This window comes from Pelodiscus sinensis, chromosome 2 (genome assembly GCF_049634645.1).
Source record: "Pelodiscus sinensis isolate JC-2024 chromosome 2, ASM4963464v1, whole genome shotgun sequence".
Lineage (NCBI taxonomy): Eukaryota > Metazoa > Chordata > Testudines > Trionychidae > Pelodiscus > Pelodiscus sinensis.
This window is the reverse complement of record NC_134712.1, coordinates 68,476,875-68,488,628: the sequence shown is the minus strand read 5'-3', so window position 1 is coordinate 68,488,628 and position 11,754 is coordinate 68,476,875. Positions and strand designations below refer to the sequence as shown.

Sequence of the window (11,754 nt, the reverse complement as noted above, 5' to 3'; positions counted from 1 at the left end):
CGCCCTACGAGCCCCCGCGGCTGCTCCGGCAGCTGGGCTAGGATGCAGCTGGGGGGTGGAGGGTTCTCCAGTCCCGCGGGTTCCCTTTGCCCGGGTGCAGCCGACGTCTCTGGGTGCAAGCAGCGGCTTCCTTCCCCGGCCGAGCAGAATTAATTCGCCAAGCCCCCTCTCCCCACGTTACACGCCTCCACGTGTGGGGTGTGTGAGTCCCTCCCCAGTAAGCTCGCTCTCATTCTCTGCGAGCACCGGCGAGCTTTCCTCGCAAGGCAGGCGAGGCGAGCAATCAACAAACTACAGGGGGACCGAGTCTTTAAAGAGGTGGCGTCTCCCAAAATATCCAACATTCCGCACGCGTGCCGAGCCTTTCCCAGCACCCACGCGGCTTCTGTTCTCACTAAGATCACTGCTTCGGCCAGGCAGGCGTGAGCGTCTGCCCCCTGCCGCCTCCCCTTCTGCCTGTAACTTCCCAAGGGTCCGTGCACTTCGACTGCCCTCGGCCGGCTAGGACTCCTCCAGCAATCGATTGGAAGGGGAGGAAAAGGCAGGCGTCCTGGGAACTGCAAGCACATAAGCTAGGTCACTGATTTGTTCTCACTGCGACTGAGCCCTTAAAGGAGCTCTCGGGAAAGGCAGGATTCGCTAGAGCCTGCCCCCCCCCTTTTCCCTCTTGTCCTTCCAACACTTCCACATAAAACAGGGACGAATCTAGTGTCTCCTGCTTCACACCCACCCAGCTCTCTGAGGCATCTCGGCACAACCTGCAAAATCTCAGCTCCACCACTTGGATCTTGTGAGATCCAGCAAACATTTTTGCCCCCAGTATTTCTACCCAGGGCTGGATTAAGACCTTTAGAGGCCCTAAGCACTGAAAAGATTATGATGTTCCCCCATAAGTAATTTAAAATTAAAAATAATACTATACTGTAAAATCTCATTTTTTGGTGCCCCCTGCTTAGCTGGTGCCCTAAGCATGTGCTTAGTCTGCCTATTGGTAATCCACTTCTGTTTCTACCCCATAAACTGGAAAGAGTGGAGGTACACTTCTTGGGCCACAGGGCAGAGCAGTGAAAGGATCCTGCCATGCCCTCCCAAGGTAAACCAAGGGTGGAGAATCCAAGACCCAGGCTGGATGTGGCCTTCTGCTTGCCTGGATCTGGCCCCTGAGTCTTGGGGCTCCCCCCAGTATTGGGGAACCTGTGCTGGTGCTCCAGCTCCATAGCTAGAGCACAGAAAATCTACTAGCTTGCCCTCCCCCCCCAGGCTTTGGTGTGCAAGAGGAATGTGGGGAGCCTCTTTGTCTTTCTCAGTTGGGTGCCATGTCATTGAGGGTTTTTTGTTTCTCAATTTGTGAAAAATCCAGACATTTTTGTGTGGGTCTGCAACCCCCCAACCCAAAAAAGGTTTCCCACCCCTGTAAACACAATTAGCTGCTCTTGTTGCAGGGACAGAACTGAGAAGCAACACTGCATACAAAACCTGGACCTTGTCAAATGTTGGCCAGGGACCTTAAAATACAGAACAAGCTTGATCTACTATTCTGCCACGCCCCTCCCCCACTCCCCAAAAACAAATGTTTCTTCCCAGTCCCCAGCCAATTCTGGTAGAACGCTGTAAAAACTCTGCTTTGGCACCACTTTGCTTCTGGCTGCATCACCGCTTAAATTTTAGCACATGTGCAGAATCCAGGGCCAAATTTATCATGATTCACCAACATTGCCCCTTCTTCCCTATGCCCGCCTCACAATTACATAGAAAGTTGAAAACATCAGTTTAACCTGTGAAACTGCAACTAGTTAGGAGTATGCATTTTAAATATGTTAGCAACAAAAGCTGGAGGCAACCCTCAGATCTGAGATGTTCCATAAATGATCAGCCATGCAAATGATAAAATATGGATCTTTGTTTATCTCTTTACGGTAGCAATCAGGGCGTTATTTCCTTAGCAGATGGAGCCACAACAAAATCAAAGTACCAGAGCCCAAATTAGAAAATAGTCAAGGGCTTGTAGATTATGTAATCTAATTGACAAGGGACTGGTTGAGGACTGTAACAGTTCGTTTAATATTAAAAAGCCCCTGTAGCTTTAACTGTATCTGTTTTAAAAAGCCATGCATAACTTTTACTGAATATAGAAGATAATGTATTCCCATCTGCCAAGCAGTGCATTGCATTTCATGACGTACAGTAAGACAGAGAAGAAGGTAAAATAGAGCACGCACGCCTAAATTAGCCATTTCTAGCAGGCTATAGGTACCCAATGAGAACATTTGCCGTTACAAATTTTGCTGGGTCCGGATTGTTGAGGCAACAGTAGAAGCATCGCCTTTAACTCTGATTTTAGGTGCATGTTCTGCGTGTTTGGTGAAACTTTGGCATGCTCCCAGGTGTGTGTGTGTGGGGGGGGGGTCTAAGTTTGGGTGGTAGTTTGGCTCTGGGGCACATCCGTGTGGATTTTAAAGATACAACAGGGAGACGCTAAATGGCGTTCTCTGTATGGACAAAATATGGAGGTTCAAGGAGGAAAATTTAACAGTGCTATCTGATATTTCACTTCCCCATCAAGGTTTTTTTGGGTGCTCTGGGAAGCCCTGCTGCAGATTTTGGGTGGGCCAAAGGAGGAAGGAGTAGAACAATAGGAGAAGCTACATTTATTCTCTGCTGCGGTGGCAAAATGTGGGCTTGTTCTCTGTACATGAAGGTTTTAGGGGGCGAGAGCCCGCGGATCGGGGTGGGGGGGGGGGGCGAGTCTCTCGGGCTCTAGGGGCAGGTTGCGAGTTCTTGTGGCGCTGTTGCACTGAGCGCGCCCCGGCCCCAAGGCTGTTTTGAAATAGCAGCGCTGGCTGGATTTGGACCTCGCGCAGGCAGCGGAATGTGAGCGTCCCGGGCCCCACAGGGACAAGGATTGGTGGGCTCCGCTACCCCCCTCCAGCGCCTCAGCTTTTCCCCTTTAAAGCGCTCTCCCCGCAGCCTCAACTTCTCCCCGTCACGTGTGATTTCCTTTCGGGGGCCCGGCGGGGAGCCAGAAGCCGCCTGGCGGAGCCGGCTCGGATGTTAGCCCGGCGCTCGCTCCCCAGGGAGGATCCGGATTGAGCCCGGCTTCCCCTCCCGGGGCTCACCCGCTGCACTTGGCGGGGGCGCGGTAAGTTTCCTGCCTCCCGCCTGGAGCCCGCCCAAGCGCCATCTCTCCCCCTGTCTGCCTGGGGCTCGGCTGTGCACGGAGGGACTTGGGTTTCTCCCGCGCTCCAGCGGCGGAGGACGCCCGGCAGCTCCAGCCCCCGCACGGCGGATCTTTCCTCCCCCGCCGCGCGCGGGAAGCGAGTTGGTGGCAGCTGGCGGGGGCTCCCGGTGGCTCGGATCCCCCCCCCCCCCTCTCCCTCCGCAGGGATGGGCAGCGCCTCAGGACTCCGCAGGCAGCGGGACCCAGCGCTGCCGCTGCAGGTGCCCATCCACCGGCTCGCCTCGCTCTGCTGCTGAAAGGGCGGCGCTCCCTCCTCTCTCGCTCCCCCTCCCCTCCGAGTTATTTATTTTATTGTTTGGGGTGGCCGGAAAGTAACCCCCCGCCCCTGCCACTGCAAGCGGGGTCGGTGGCGTCATTCCGCTCCGGAGTTGGAGCGCTCACCAGCCACTTCCACCCGATTCCCCCCCCCCCCCCTCTGAAAACACAAATAAGAGTGTAACTTCCCGGAGGCTGCGGTTTAAATCATGGCCCCTGCGATCCGGGCCAAGGGGAGAGAGATGCCTGGTGACGCTAAATAAGCCGCGGAGATGTCCCCGAGTGGGTTGGAAATACTTTGGCCATAGCGCGGAGAGGAGATCCGAGGAGGACCAGCTCTGCCACGTTTGGGCCACCGAGAGAGCAGCTCGCCTGACCTAGCACATTGGCAAGTAAGTCACCGGCTCCCATCCTTGATTTCCTTGATCGTACAGGTCTCGCCGCCGAGGCTTTGCAGCTGGTGGTTTGGAAGTCCTGGGCTGGGGGGTAGGGCGGGTAGCGGAGTCACCTGAGGGTTTCGATCTCCTCCAGGGCTCCTCATGTGAGACATGTGCGACAGAGTGGGCTCTGTTGCAAGCCAGCCTGGGTCCCTCTCTGTGAAAGTGCCTGGTAAACACCTCCTTTACAGCAGCTGCCCAAGAATAGGGGTAAAGGACTAGCCTGGTGACCACTTCTGCAGCTACAGCCCCTGGGAATGATGCCGTGTATGTTTATTAGCATCCCAGCTATCTTTTTCTCTGTGTTTGCATGTCCCTCAATAGTGGGAGTCTTTTACTAGAGTGCATTTTAGCCACCGCTCTTGTAGGATAGCCCGGTGTGTATCTGAGGCATTTATGCAATGCACTACAGTGCTTGAATTTGATCTGCATATCTCTTAACTTTTACCATGCCATTTGGTAATTGTTTTTTTTCTGATGCTCCTTCTCTTGTGGGTTTTGTTTTCCTGGCTTTTTTTGAAAAAATATGAAGTTATGTACATCTATGGATCTTCCTGGTGATTGACATTAATCAGAAAACAAAAGTTGGGTCCAGCATGGTTTCAGTTTAACAGGGCATACAGAAAAGGTGTAGTAAGCAAGCTGTCCAGTCCTGCTCCGCTGAAAGTCCACACTAAAACTCTACTTAGGAGGGAGCAGGGACAAGCCCAGGAGACTATAATCTCTTCCTAAAAATTCAGTTGAAGATAGTTTGCTCAGAACTAAGCTGTCACACTGCAAAATGCCAGATTTCCTGCTCACCTTTCAGCACAGCTAGTGCATAAGTTAGCTGACCTGCCTCATGGTATCTACCTGCCACCCATCACTGAAATTCAGGAGATGAAGATGTGATTTCACATTGAAAGGCAAACAACAAACTTCAAAGCTTATTTAATTATGTTTATGTTTATTGATTTTTCTTAGCACCTTCTCTACAAGACTGAAAACTATAATCTTATAGTGACCTTGATGAGCATCCTGCTTCAGCATGAGGTTTCACAGGGAGAAAAAAATTACACTGATTTACAGCCAAGCATTGACATTTTGCTTAGAACATGATCAGTTCCAGTGAGCATATGACTTTCAATAGTGGTAGTGGGGATAAAAGGGTGGAGCTAAGGATGTGTATTCATTTACAGCAATGAACTTGCTTGACAGTTACAACATAAATAATTCTATGTACCTGCTGCAAGTAATGTAGAGGGATTTCCTTCTATAGAAAAGTAAATGGGTATGAAATAATTGTTGATTTTTATTTGACTTTATTTTCTAAACAGAAGTCTCCAGTAAATGGAGACCAATACAAAAAAAAAAAATCCCAAATCTTTCCAGATTAATTCACTTTGATTTGTCAGCACTTGTCAACTCTGAGGGTTTAGAAGGAAGATCCTTTTATATACAGCTGCCTACACTTTTCTCATTTGAGCAACATTATCATAATAGGATAAAAAGGTGCTTATATGTTGAACACATGACTAAAGCACCAGTTATAGCAAAAGGATGAAATAAGCCTTTTCCTTGCTGGGAATGAGTTACGTGCATAATTTGAATACACTTTCAGAAGAGTTATAATATGGTTTAGATCTTTGACATGCTCAAAATACTGTGAAATGTGTAATAAGGCTGCTAGAACTATTGTCAAAGACTGTAACCAGGTAGCCTTTCCTAGGTCACATTCCACTCTGTACGCATGATTCCAGTATATTTCTAGTCAAGTATACCTATGGGTTTACAGTAGTAATTCCCTCCTCTGTTGCAGAGTGGCAGGCTTTCACTAAGCCAGTGCTAGAGAAATAGTAAAACACTAAAGTGCACATTGAGCTGGAATTCATTTAGAGCATATCACATTGTGGAAGGGACCACAGTAAACATAAATGATAACTAAGGGCTGATTATATAAATGAATGATGTTCCAGAAGTGACATCAGGTCTGCCACCTTAGATGCAAGCTACTCAGTGTTTTCTTTTAAGTCATGCAGTTTAACTTAATGCAATAAAGTGAAGTCACTGACTTCGCTTAATCTCTGCTTGCCTGGGGAAGAAGGAAAAAAAAAACATAATTTAATGATGGGTCATTTGGCTTTTGCAGTATGTTGTATGATTGCTATGAGATAATCTAATGAGATGTCCTTTTCACTGAATTAAACAAAGTGTTACTGTTTAGCCTGTCACTTTTTTCAGCTATACTATTGAGAAGAAATATTTTATTGCATGGCCTAAAGCAAACTTTCAATTAGTACGACAAAAAGTAACTGAAAAATTTTCTATCTGATAAAATTGAAAATGAAGGGGGAAGCTTAATATTAGGAGTCAAACTATTCAAGAGTGTAACTAGAGTATTAACCCCATCTAAGGTATGTATTAAGGAATTGATCTAAGTTCTCCTTTATCCCTTGATTAGCTTGATGGTTACTTGGTCATTTTTCCATATATATGTAATACTTTTATAATGTTTAACTGTGAAAGCTAAAATACTTCATGAAAGTCACATGGTTTTTCAGCAAGTTTTATTGGACTGGTACAATAGACTAGTTTACTTTACATATTTTAAATTACAAGTTTCCAAAATGTACAGTATGTTCAACTTTAAAGTTCACATTTTTAATTCAGTACATCTTGGATAACACAAGCCTCTTTAATGTAGAAGATGGTGATTTGATTCAGGGAGCCTGAGGCACAAACAAACATTGTGAGTCCTTCCAAACTTTGTTATGCTTGTTCAGGAAAACTATTTGCTCATTAGACACTACTTTCATGGATAAACTACAAGTGAAGCTGAACATATTGCCAGGCAAGGAAAGTTCATATAGTTATCCCACTCATAAACTCTGTCACTCTTTTCTGCTCATGTTTGATGAACAAAAGAAATATGATTCTCAGTCTTCTTCTATCATGCAATGCTGAAATATAAAATTTCCAGAGGCTGAATATTTAGCACTACTCCTAATGTCTCAAGTTCTGGGAAAGACATATTTTTAATTCCACTTTCTGGAAGTTATGGCAAGGGTTCCTGATTGCATGCATTTTAAGAGGAAGAAGCGGTAAAGTATATAAAATTAGTAAGTAAGAGTCTTCATTTCTGATTATAGAGCAGAGGAGTAGGAAGTTTGAATCTCAGTTTAAATCTATATCACTGGCATGCATCTCTCACACCCAGAGGTAGATAACAGGTTTGTGATACCATTCATTGTTTCAATGTTTTGTGAGTCTCTTGGATTGGCAGTAAAAACTTGCATCAGAATCAGCCTATATTTGCTACCTTCCTATCTCACGTCAGAAAAGAAAAAGGGAAAGCTATCATTTACTCTATTTTTCACACTCTTACAATCTACCTAGAATATACAGGCAATACTTTTGGTTGTACCAGCCTGTTAATACATTGCATGCATGCATGACTAAATATATAAATAAAGGAGCCAACCATCCAATGGAATTAGTACTACATCACGGTTGGACTGCCTCAACATTGTTCCTTGGGTTAGTCCCAGTTTTTCATGCTCATTAACAGGGATGTTAAGAGGCACAGAATCAACTCCACCTTCTTAAGCATAAGCTATTTTATAATGTCTGAAAAGATCCACCTCTTTCTTGTTCTTTAGGGAGTCTGCATTTGAGAGGGTAATCTGTGACTAACAATATAGCCCCTTAGCTCTAGCAGGTGTGTCCCCCTTCAACAGTCACCAAGAGAACTGAAAAATACAGTGACATGTTGAGACCCAGGCTGATTTAAGGACTTAGATCTCTCAATCTCATTGGTAACGGGGAAGGCGAGGAGGTAGTATATAGCCCACTGTCAAGATGATCAGCATCAGTTCCATTGCTGTTGTGTTCCATTGTAATTACTTCTTTGTGTGTGTGTTGGCATTGGGCAAGAATCTAGTATTCACTTCTTGCTGATTAATGTTTGGAGGGTAGTTAGCAATGCATTCACTTTCCGTGACTTGTTCAAAATGAGAATAACACAAACATCATCAAATGATACTGGTGGACTAGTTTTGCCAACTCTGACTCTAAACAGGTATTTAGGACACTATGGACAGAAGGAGAAACTAGTGGGTTGTATATGGCTGCACTGTTGCTGGTATCTGGCATGATGTGCAGGCTCTTCCAACCCCAACATGAATCAAATATAGGTTGTCCCTTTTATGTGAGTCTTGGTATGGAACTAAAATATAATGGATGTTTAGTATACCAGCTTCCCCACTGCACTGTAAAATTCCCATAAGACTGTTGAAGTTTCTCACTGGAATGGTACTGTGGCCAGTGAAATTAGTAGAGCTTCATGATGTTAACATCTGCCTTGACAACTCAGGGTTTCATGGCTGACCTAATGACTGTAAATGGTTGGCTCAGTTTATATCTAGTCAACTGAAATTTTAGCCATGTAGTCTGGGTTGCTGTGCTTATTTTGATGGTGCTCTTTTAGAAGCTAATGGACCTTGATAATTTTGTGAGTGTTCTGAGGAGGCCTAAGGGAAAGAAAATTGGTCCTTTCACAATCCTGGTGACTATCCTGTGCTTAGTCACCATCAACATGTTTTGTTCACGTAATGGACAGTCTAGTTGATCCAAACTGTCTTGCTGTTGCAGCTGACACAAGCTCCTTCCATTTGTAAGACACAAGCTCCTTCAATTTCCTGTCACATTGCTGATAAAAATTAAATTGACATTGAATTGTATGTAAAGACCATGTAATGGAAAAGTTATTATCTTGAAAAATAGAGAGACTGTTCCCTTAATTTTTTCCTTAAGCCATTGAACTTATTTAATAACATATGGCTATCTATAATTAGGAGCTACATGACTTTATAAAGTTTGCTTCATAGTCCTTTGCACAATCAAATTGATTCAGTTCAGATGACTATTCAGTAATGCCTTGCCTCCTTCTTTTGGGAAGTGTCTTGTCCTGTCTCTGTTGAAGGCAATTACAAAACCCACAGTGGTTTCAGTTAGAATAATACTGAGTCCTCCAGGATGCTAAGGTTCATATGTTTCTTGTACAGTTGTTACAACCTTTTATTACAAAAAACCATTGCGGCATTCAACTTAAATCAGTTTTTGTTCATTTTCTTCTTTTGTATTCCCAAATAGTTAACACAAAAAAGGTTGTGGGCAACAGCATTACCATACCTTAGCAAGAGTTGTGTAAGTATACAAAGAGAATATTTTGATGGACTTTTGTAGCCTATGTTAATAATTAATCATATGATTAAGCTTAAGTAGCACAAATGGCCATTGATTTTCTTCGGCTTCTTTTTGAACCTTTGAACAACTAGAATTATATCCATAAGATAATTCGCTCTCAGTTCTTCATATGATTTTGTGTAGTAAAAGAAAGCTTCTCCAGCAACAGCTGTAGAAAACTGATCTAAGTTAATCAAATATTGTTCAGGTGGAAAAGGATGGGAAAATATCCATTCTCCAGTGCTGAGGAGCTGTAGACTCAGTTTAATCACATACATCTGTCTTCCTGTGTCCACTCCCCGTTTTTCATTAGAGATGTATTTATGAGTTGACTTCAACACAGCAGAGTTCCAAACGCTTTATTCATATACCACTGTGGTAGCTATTTATTGGATTTCACCATAAATCTGCACAATGTTTGACTCTAATGCAGATCAGTTGTTGTCCAGTTTTTAAAATTTACATCAAGCTGGGCAGGGAAATTTCCATTGAAATCTAAAGGTATTTCTTTGTAAAAATGAGTAGCAGGATGTGTCCCTTTAAAATCCTGTAAAGCTTGAATACATTTTAGAGTCTCTTTGTAGTCAAAATACTATAGATCCTATCTTGTATTGTCCTTTTATGGAATGACTTTGAGAACACTGGGGTCAGTGTGGGTACATCTACACAGCAGTGCTAAACTCAAAATAAGCTACGCAACTTAAGCTACGCAATTAGCGTTGCTCAAGTCAAAATAGCTTATTTCGAATTTGGAAATGTCTACACAGCACTTATTTCGAAATACAGCACTCTTCATCCAATTTACCTTACTCCTCGTACAATGAGGCTTACAAAAGTCAGAGTAAGAAGCCAGTTATTTCAAAATTTATTTCGAAATAATGGACTTGCTGTGTAGATGCTCAATATGCTGTTTCGGAATAATGTCCATTATTTTGAAATAATGCTGCTGTGTATTCGTATCTGGTATGTGTGTGCGCGTGCGTGAATGTGTATGCACACATGGGCTTTAAAGAGTCATACTTTAGACTTTGTGCCATTGAGAAATGGATTAAAGTACTGTACCTTTGAATCATATGACTTAGTACATGAACATTTTGGTTGCTAAGAATGTGTCATGCTCAGTGTTATAGAGGAGACAATTCATAGCAATACTCCTGCTAGCAAACTGGGAAACAGTGTTCATTATAGCTGTGAAAATAAATATTCCTTTGCCTTTCCAGTAGAAGCAAGATTTTATTAAATTTTGTGTCATTTATTAAATGACCCTTTTGCGGGAAAGCTTACTTAAATGCTGCTAAATATTGGTAGGGAAGGAGCATGAAAGTCACAACCATGCGTAAAGCATAATCACCTCTCATTCTATCAGATCACTTGGGTTGGAAAGGACCTTATTGAGTTATGTTCATTCCTCTCCACAAACACAGGATTGCTTTCTACACCAATGTTTTTACTTTTTTAGCTAGTGTGTTCTTAAACTTATAGTGATTCAGCTTCAGTTGTTTTCTTTGGCAAGTCACCGTATTCATGAAATTGATATTTTTCTCCTAATGGTTAAATTAAATCTTCTCTTGCATTAATTTTGGGCCACTAATCCTTCTTAGGGAATAAATTTCCCCCTTTGCCACATTAAATAATCCCTTCCTGTTTTATGCTGTTTTTCATCACTAGTTACGAGGAAATTATATTCTCTCTTTGTATTTTTTCCAATCTCTAAATACTACATTTCTTTAAATTCTTATAATATTTCTCAAATCCTTTTAACATTTTTGGAGCCTAGTTTGATATTGCATTTTTTTAAAAAAAATAACAGAAAGCTCAGCTCTTAGGATTACAAATTTGGTATCCCCTTTTATTTCACTCACATAACTGCTACTATAACTGTTTTGTTTATTTCCAGTGACATTGCATTCTGATTTTTACATCTAATTTGCTGTTCATTAACATCACCAAAGTCGTCTTTGCACTGCTCTTTTTCAAGACAGTCTCTGGTTTTGAATTTCTGCATAGTGTTAGGTCTCTCCTTTCCTTTGTCGTCTGTATTTATATTAATAAAATATCATCCCATTGATATCTTTCTCCAATATGATTCTGTAATGTCTACTATTGCTAATGTGTTCAATGCATAACTCTGCCTAGAGTATGAATATAGATATTAAATAATACTAAGTCCATTATTGATCCCTTTTGGAATCACACTTAATGTTCCTGCTTAGTCTGACCCTATCATTACTTTTTTGTTTATGGTCTGTCAGTCATATTGTGTAGCCTTGATTTAGTAACATCTATAGCGGGGTGGGAAATAATTTTTAAAAGGGGGCCACTTCATCAATTTTTGAAAGTCCACAGGCTGCCCTAGAAGGTGTGTGGCCTTGAGCAGAAGAGGTGAGGCTAGGAGACTTCTCATGTTCCTCTGCCCACAGACCTTGATTGGCTTGGGGGCGGGGAGAGTTCATGAGATCTTTGTTTCCTGCCCAAGTGCCTAGAGAGAATCAACAGCTGTTTTAAAACAGCTGGCAATTCCCTCTAGGCACCGCAGCAGGAGGAGAGTTTGCATACTCACCTGCCCCCAGGCCAATTAGGGGATTTTTAAAACAGCTGGTG

The 11,754-nt window shown here is 43.2% G+C and overlaps 1 protein-coding gene across 2 annotated transcripts in view; it reads left to right on the top strand.

Moving 5' to 3' along the window:
- Positions 1 to 2,477: 2,477 nt before the first annotated feature.
- Positions 2,478 to 11,754, top strand: part of SNTG1 (syntrophin gamma 1) — a 532,439-nt gene continuing 523,162 nt past the window's right edge. Inside the window, exon 1 of one of the 2 annotated variants that reach the window (XM_014577356.3) lies at positions 2,478 to 3,885. The gene's annotated coding sequence lies outside the window, so the exon portion shown is untranslated. The remainder of the gene's footprint in view (positions 3,886 to 11,754) is intronic. The other variant, XM_006112171.4, reaches the window with a different exon arrangement.